This window comes from Tenrec ecaudatus, chromosome 6 (genome assembly GCF_050624435.1).
Source record: "Tenrec ecaudatus isolate mTenEca1 chromosome 6, mTenEca1.hap1, whole genome shotgun sequence".
NCBI lineage: Eukaryota > Metazoa > Chordata > Mammalia > Afrosoricida > Tenrecidae > Tenrec > Tenrec ecaudatus.
Window position 1 is genome coordinate 76326453 of NC_134535.1, and position 6513 is coordinate 76332965.

General features: G+C 42.3%; 1 pseudogene; it reads left to right on the plus strand.

Moving 5' to 3' along the window:
• Positions 1–5882: 5882 nt before the first annotated feature.
• Positions 5883–6055, plus strand: LOC142451917 (U1 spliceosomal RNA; annotated as a pseudogene).
• Positions 6056–6513: the final 458 nt, after the last annotated feature.

Below are 6513 nucleotides of genomic sequence, written 5' to 3' on the forward strand. Positions count from 1 at the left end.
TCATGAAGGGATTACTCAAGATATGGATGCTATAGCAAAATGTGGTGAAGAAATAAGATGGTCCTTGGCTATTAGAAAGACTAGTGTAGGGTCTTAAAAGGTTGTCTTAAAACAAGCAGTTGTTGGGATTGGGACTGGCCCCTCAGACCTCTCCACTGGTTCCCTACTCCACTCTGGCATGCAGCAGCCCAGACTTCAACCCAGTGTTCCACGATGTGAATGCAACGTGCTGGCATGGAGTAGGGAACCAGTGGAGGGGTCTGGAGGGCCGGCCCCAATCCCAATTAAGTGGATACCTGCCTCTCCCCCCCAGAAGAATTTATATCAAAAGATGGCAATGACTCTGCAGCTCCGGGAGAGGCACATAGGGAGAGGGACATATCTGATCAGAGCACATGGGTGCTGATGAAAGGGGAGGAGGAGAGAGTGGAGCACATCCTGGCCCACCAGGCCTTGAGGACGATGACCCCAATTAGAGCAGCCGGTCCACAGAGAGGACCACCTAGCCAGCCCCACTATGAGACATGACACCCTTCACTGACCCATAGTTCTACGGAGGACAACACCGGAGACACAGTGTGGGAATTGCACCCGATCTGAAACTGCCACATAGAGGCAAAACACTAAGGGGTGCAACAGAACAGCAAGGGAATGGAGTGGCAAGGTCCCCAAGGAATGCTGAAGGTGGACTTTGGGGCCAGGGTGTGGTGCCCCAACAGACTGGACTGGAAAACATTCCTAAAGGCCAACACATGATCCTTGAACTAACTACAAGCTTCTCTTTCTTGTGTTTTTTCCCCCATTGGTTTGTTGTTGCTTTCTTTTATTTTATTGCTTGACTTAACTCTGTCTTGTTTTTGTGTACTCAACTCCATGATACAATTGTTGAAGACAAACCTGTGCATAAACAAATGTGGCGATGGAAGCTGATGGTGCCAGTTATGAAAAGATATAGAGTCTGGGGTCTTAAAGACTTGCAGGTAAACAAGCGGCCATCTAGCTCAGAAGCAACAAAGTCCACATGGAAGAAGCACACCAGCCTGTGCGATCACAAAGTGTTGAAGGGATCAGGTATCAGGCATCATTAGAACAAAAAATCTTACCATAGTGAATGAGGGGAGAGTGTGGAGTGGAGACCCAAAGCCCATTTGTAGGCCACTGGAGATCCCCTTGCAGAGGGGTCTAGGGGAGTAGACGAGTCCGACAGGGTTCTGTGTAGCAACGATGAAAAATATAACTTTCCTCTAGTTCCTAAATGCTTCCCCTCCCCCCCAACTATCATGATCCCAATTCTACCTTACAAGTCTGGTTAGACCAGAGGATGGACACTGGTACAGATAGGAACCAGAAACACAGGGAATCCAGGGCGGAGGATCCCTTCAGGGTCAGTGGTGTGAGTGGTGATACTGGGAACGAATGTAATGGGAGGGTGGGTTGGAAAGGGGGAACCGATTACAAGGATTTACATGTGACCTCCTCCCTGGGGGACGGACAACATAAAAGTGGGTGAAGGGAGACATTGGAAAGGGCAAGATATGACAAAATAATAATTTATAAATTATCAAGGGTTCATGAGGGAGGGGGGGAAGGGGGAGGGAGGGTAAAAAATGAGGACCTGATGCCAGGGGATTAAGTGGAGAGCAAATGTTTTGAGAATGGTGAGGGCAATCAATGTACAAATGCATTTTACAGAATTGATGTATTTATGGATTGTGATAAGAGTTGTATGAGCCCCTAATAAAATGATTTAAAAAACTAAAACACACCAAGGTTGTAAGGATAAAATCACACTAGTATAAACACAAAAATACAAATAATATGTGAGAGGGCTAAGACCCCATTTAAGAACCAGGGACCATCTGGGAGATACTTGCCTCCAGAACAAAATCAGGCCGTGTCAACTGGCAAAGAATCGAGTTATTTTCCTTTTGACTCAAATTTGACTTAATTTTTTTAGTTTATATTATTTTCTACTTTCTTTCAGTTTGAAGTTTTTCAGTATGTTATTTTGTTGTTGTTTTCTTTATATGAAATGCAGAATGGATAAAGCTACACAGGAAGTAACTAGAGTAATAGTTTATTAGGGTTATTAGCAGGGGAGGTTGGGGTGTGGAATGAAGAGCTAGTAACAATGGATACAAGAATTAAGAAAGGTTCTAAAATTGAGTTAGGTGATGATTGTAAATGATGTTTTAATTAAATTAAAGTAAACTGAATTAAATCATTTAGTTGTATGATACATGCATTATATGCCCAAAATAGCTGTTAAAACGTTCAATAGGGCAAACATTAAGTAAAGTACCTTAAAGTAAGTGCATTAAGTAGAATAACTTTGGCTATACTTGGCATCATCTCAATTATTAATAGTAATAAAGTGCTTGGTTCTACTCTTTAAAAATAAGAATTGAATTAGAAAAAATTCAAGAATATCTTATATGAAGACATTGGTTGTATATTTCATGCTAAGAGACAGGTAATTGCTAAGTTTATATCTTTAAAAAAAAAGGTGTCACCACAAAAATATGTGTCAATTTGGCAATATTGTGTGGTTTCCAGTATTGTGTGATTATCCTCCGTTTTATGACCTCATATAATTACTGTCCATTTTGTAATGTATTGCAAATACTAACCTCTACATGTAAATGAGGCAGTGTCACTGTATGGTGAATCTGGAGCCACACAGTCTTACAAGAAGATATTATTCAAATCACACCCTTACTCCAGGCAGCACTTTATTGAGTCACATCTTTTATTGTACAAGAGAGTAAGAAAGAGAAAAGCTATAGAGAACATAAGGACCTCACTGTTACCAAGAAGGAAGAGCCCAGAGCAGATCATGGACTTCAGACACAGGATCCTTGCACTGAAAATATCTTACACTCAAGGAAGAGTAATATAAAGATACCTGGAGATCCACAGGGAATTCTAGACCCACACATATTGAAAGAACATATGGACTTCCCGCACCCCACCCTGAGCTAACAAGAAATGATGCTTTCCCATATATCTGGTCCAAAATCCTCTCACAGTTTATAATACTCCACTCCTAAACTATACAGATAAGCTTCTGTTGGTTAAAGTTATCCACTTATGGTATTTCCACTATGGCTACACTAAACAACTCAGGCAGAATTTGGTGCCAAGAGGATACTGCTCTAACATATCTAAAATATGGAAGCAAGAGGTTGCATGAGCCGGACTTTAACTCAGATACACTTGTCACCTGAGGACGTAACATGTAAAATTCATGGTGTCTGAGGAAGCAGAAGACAGCTATATCAAGATGGTTGATCTGTTGGTGGGCAGAAAAATATGGTCTTGCTACATCAATGCCCAATATGCTGTATTAAGATATATATCATTCCGGCAAACCTGTGACTGATATTTTCAGTGAATATTATTGTACAATTTCCCCGAAAATTAACTGCCATTGTTTGTGTAAATAGTGTCCAGCCATGGAAGGACTGATTCTGTACAAGTGAACAATTCATGTACTGCAATGTGGAGTAAGCCTACATTGACCCAATATCCCTTTATCAAGAAGGCTTTTAAAAATCAATAATGGGCTAATCAAGGATCATGTTAACAAAGGATTGTTATGCCTCAGGGGGGTGATTGATAACACTCTCTATGACACATTAATAAGGACAATTTGAAAGGGAGTCAAAGGCAGATGGGTTTGGGGCTCACACTAAGTCCTATCTCTAAGGGAAGAACAGTTAGTCCTTACATCATGTCCCTGCTTGATACTCGCCCTCAGGAAGGGAACATAGAAGGTATGTGTGCTATCACAAAGTGTGGTGAAGAAAGTGGATGGTGCCCAGCTATCAGCTAAAAAAGCATCTGGGTTCTTAAAAGCTTGTTTCCAAACAAGCAGCCATCTAAAAGATGCCAGCTAAGTCCACATGGAAGAATCACACCAACATCAGACACCAAAGGTTTGTTAATCATATAATACAAAGCCACAGGAGGGACCTGCAGCAGAGTCTAAATTGGGAGAATCTGGTCTGGCTATGGATGCCAGTGGGAGCCCAAGATGCATTTGTGGGATCTACATAGGAAATAAGCCCCCGGGGACTTTTCTCTAATAGAGGAATGGGAGGAAAGTGGTTACCAAATAGAATGCACTGGAGAGATGACTATAGAAGATCAAAAGCATCAACCTGACTTGAACAGTTAAAACCTTGTCAGTTGATCCCCCCCCCCCCCCATGCACATTAGGCCTGATCTGGTTTTCAATATTTTCTGTATTTTTTATTGTTGTTTGTTCATGTTGTGATTTATCTCAGATGTGTTATTTCATTGGTGGAGGATCACTTTAAATTTTATTATGTGCTTGTCTGTTTCTCAGTATATGAAATACTGGATTGATGAACCTATAGGGACAGAAAGTAGCATAAGGGTTTCTAAGGGATACAGTGGTTGGGGGGTGGGGCGAAGGAAGTAAAAGGGAGCTGAAGTCAAGGAGTTTGGAAAGGAAATGAATGTTCTGGAACTGATTGTGATAGCAAGTGTACAATTCTGCTTGATGATATTGAATGATGGAATGACATGATATCTATATTATCTCCCAATAAAATGGTTTTGAGTAAATAAGTAAATAAAACGTGGAAGTCCTTTTGAAATCGGGAAATGAGTAGGTAGAGGCTGCAAGAGTGTAAGGGTGGCAGAGTGGGTCCTACATTAAACTCCTAATCGCATCAGTGGCACAAATCGACCAGCAACTCTGAGCAAGGACAATGCATCTGTGAAGATCTTGTCTTAGTAACACACAGGGCAGTTCTACCCTCTTCCACAAGGTCACTATGAGTCAGAATCGCCTCAATGGTGAGACGTGAGCATGAAAAGAATAGCTGTACCCTCGAATATAAGGCGACCCGAGTATGAGCCGAGGAACCTAAGCATTACCTGGGACACCAGCAAAACTGACCGACTGGAGTATGAGCCTAGGGTGGAAAATGCAGAAGCTATTGGTGAGTTTCAACAATCAAAACAAATGAAAATGAAATTGCTAAAAATTGAGACATCAGTGTGGTAATATATTTAAATATTTATTTTAAATAAAAATCATAAATAAAAGGACAGGCCAATTAACATTAGTAAACCAGCACAGTAAGTGGAAAATAGGTTCAACAAAAACAATAAGGTATCAACAATGATACCTTAAGAGTACTATTCCCTGAGCTCAATCAGCAACCAAGCTAAAATGTAAAGAGTTAAAATCCTTCAAAACTGGATTCCTCATCATCATCCGTATCCCAATGCAGAGCTTCAGCTGGTGTGAGGTCATCATAGACGCTGTCCTCACTGAGATAGCCGGCATCACCATCACTGCTGTCATTTTCATACAAAGCGCAGTCTTCACTGCCATCCACAGCATTACTAATGCTACATTTCTGGAAGGCACGTCGCACCATGTCTTCTGGAATGTCTTCCCATGCATCTCGAACCTACTTTGCTATTAGCTCCATGTCAGGCTTCATGAGATTTCCTCCTTTTGTTAGTCAGGCTTGACCAGATGACATCTATTCATAGCACATCCTTTGCACATGGTCTTTAAAAGGCTTATTCAAAGATACACGTCATAGGATGACTGATTGGTTAGATGTGAGTAAGCAAACATTCAAAGCCCTACAGTGTCAACGGGGCTTTGAATGAACAGCGGGGAAACAGCAATCATGCACGAGATAACTGGTGCTCATCCCGTTACCTGGGGGTGGGGCAGTGAGATGTTACACCTCACTGGGGTACCACTGATGCGTGGATAAGCCGAACTCCTTTTATACACGAGTATATACAGTAGATTGCCTTGAAGAGATCACCGGTAATGTTCTAACTTGGTAAAGAAGGAATACATTTAGTCTTAAAAGAAGTACAAACTGATACTTACCTGGCAGGGGAGATGTCATGATCACGAAGGTGGTTTTCCCAGGGCGAGGCTCACCCATTGCACTCCGGGTGTGCTGACCCCTGCGATTTCCCCACATGTGGGAAACTCAACTGCATAATTTGTGGTAGTGGGAGCAAAAAAAAGAAACACAGACTGATGTTCCTCAGAAGCAAGATCGCACCACCAGACAAGATCAAATCAAAGACCATTAAGGTAGCCCAGGACTGAACAATGTTCTCTCTGTTATACAGTAGGTTAACATGAACCACAGCAAGAAAACATTAGTGAGGGTCTCCAAGGGGCACAACTTGACCAGGTGACACTCTGGCAATGGCTGGGGGATCGGCCAATGTTGGGGTCTAACATATGGTGGTAGAAGGTCAGATTCTTCAGGGGGTGCTGGATAAATTTTTTTCTGAGTGGCTTTTTGGGTGTTTATACTAGGAGTTGGAGATTCTTTCACGGGTGGTGAAGGGGGAATTTGACAGCATGATATGGAACCCAGACTTACCTCCGGAGGTGAACCTGGTAGGCTCCAAGTGCAGCAGTTAGCTGAGGGGTTCCTGTGCGAAGGCAAGACTGGCTCAGTGAAGTTTTCCGGGCCCTGGAACATCTCGGGAGGT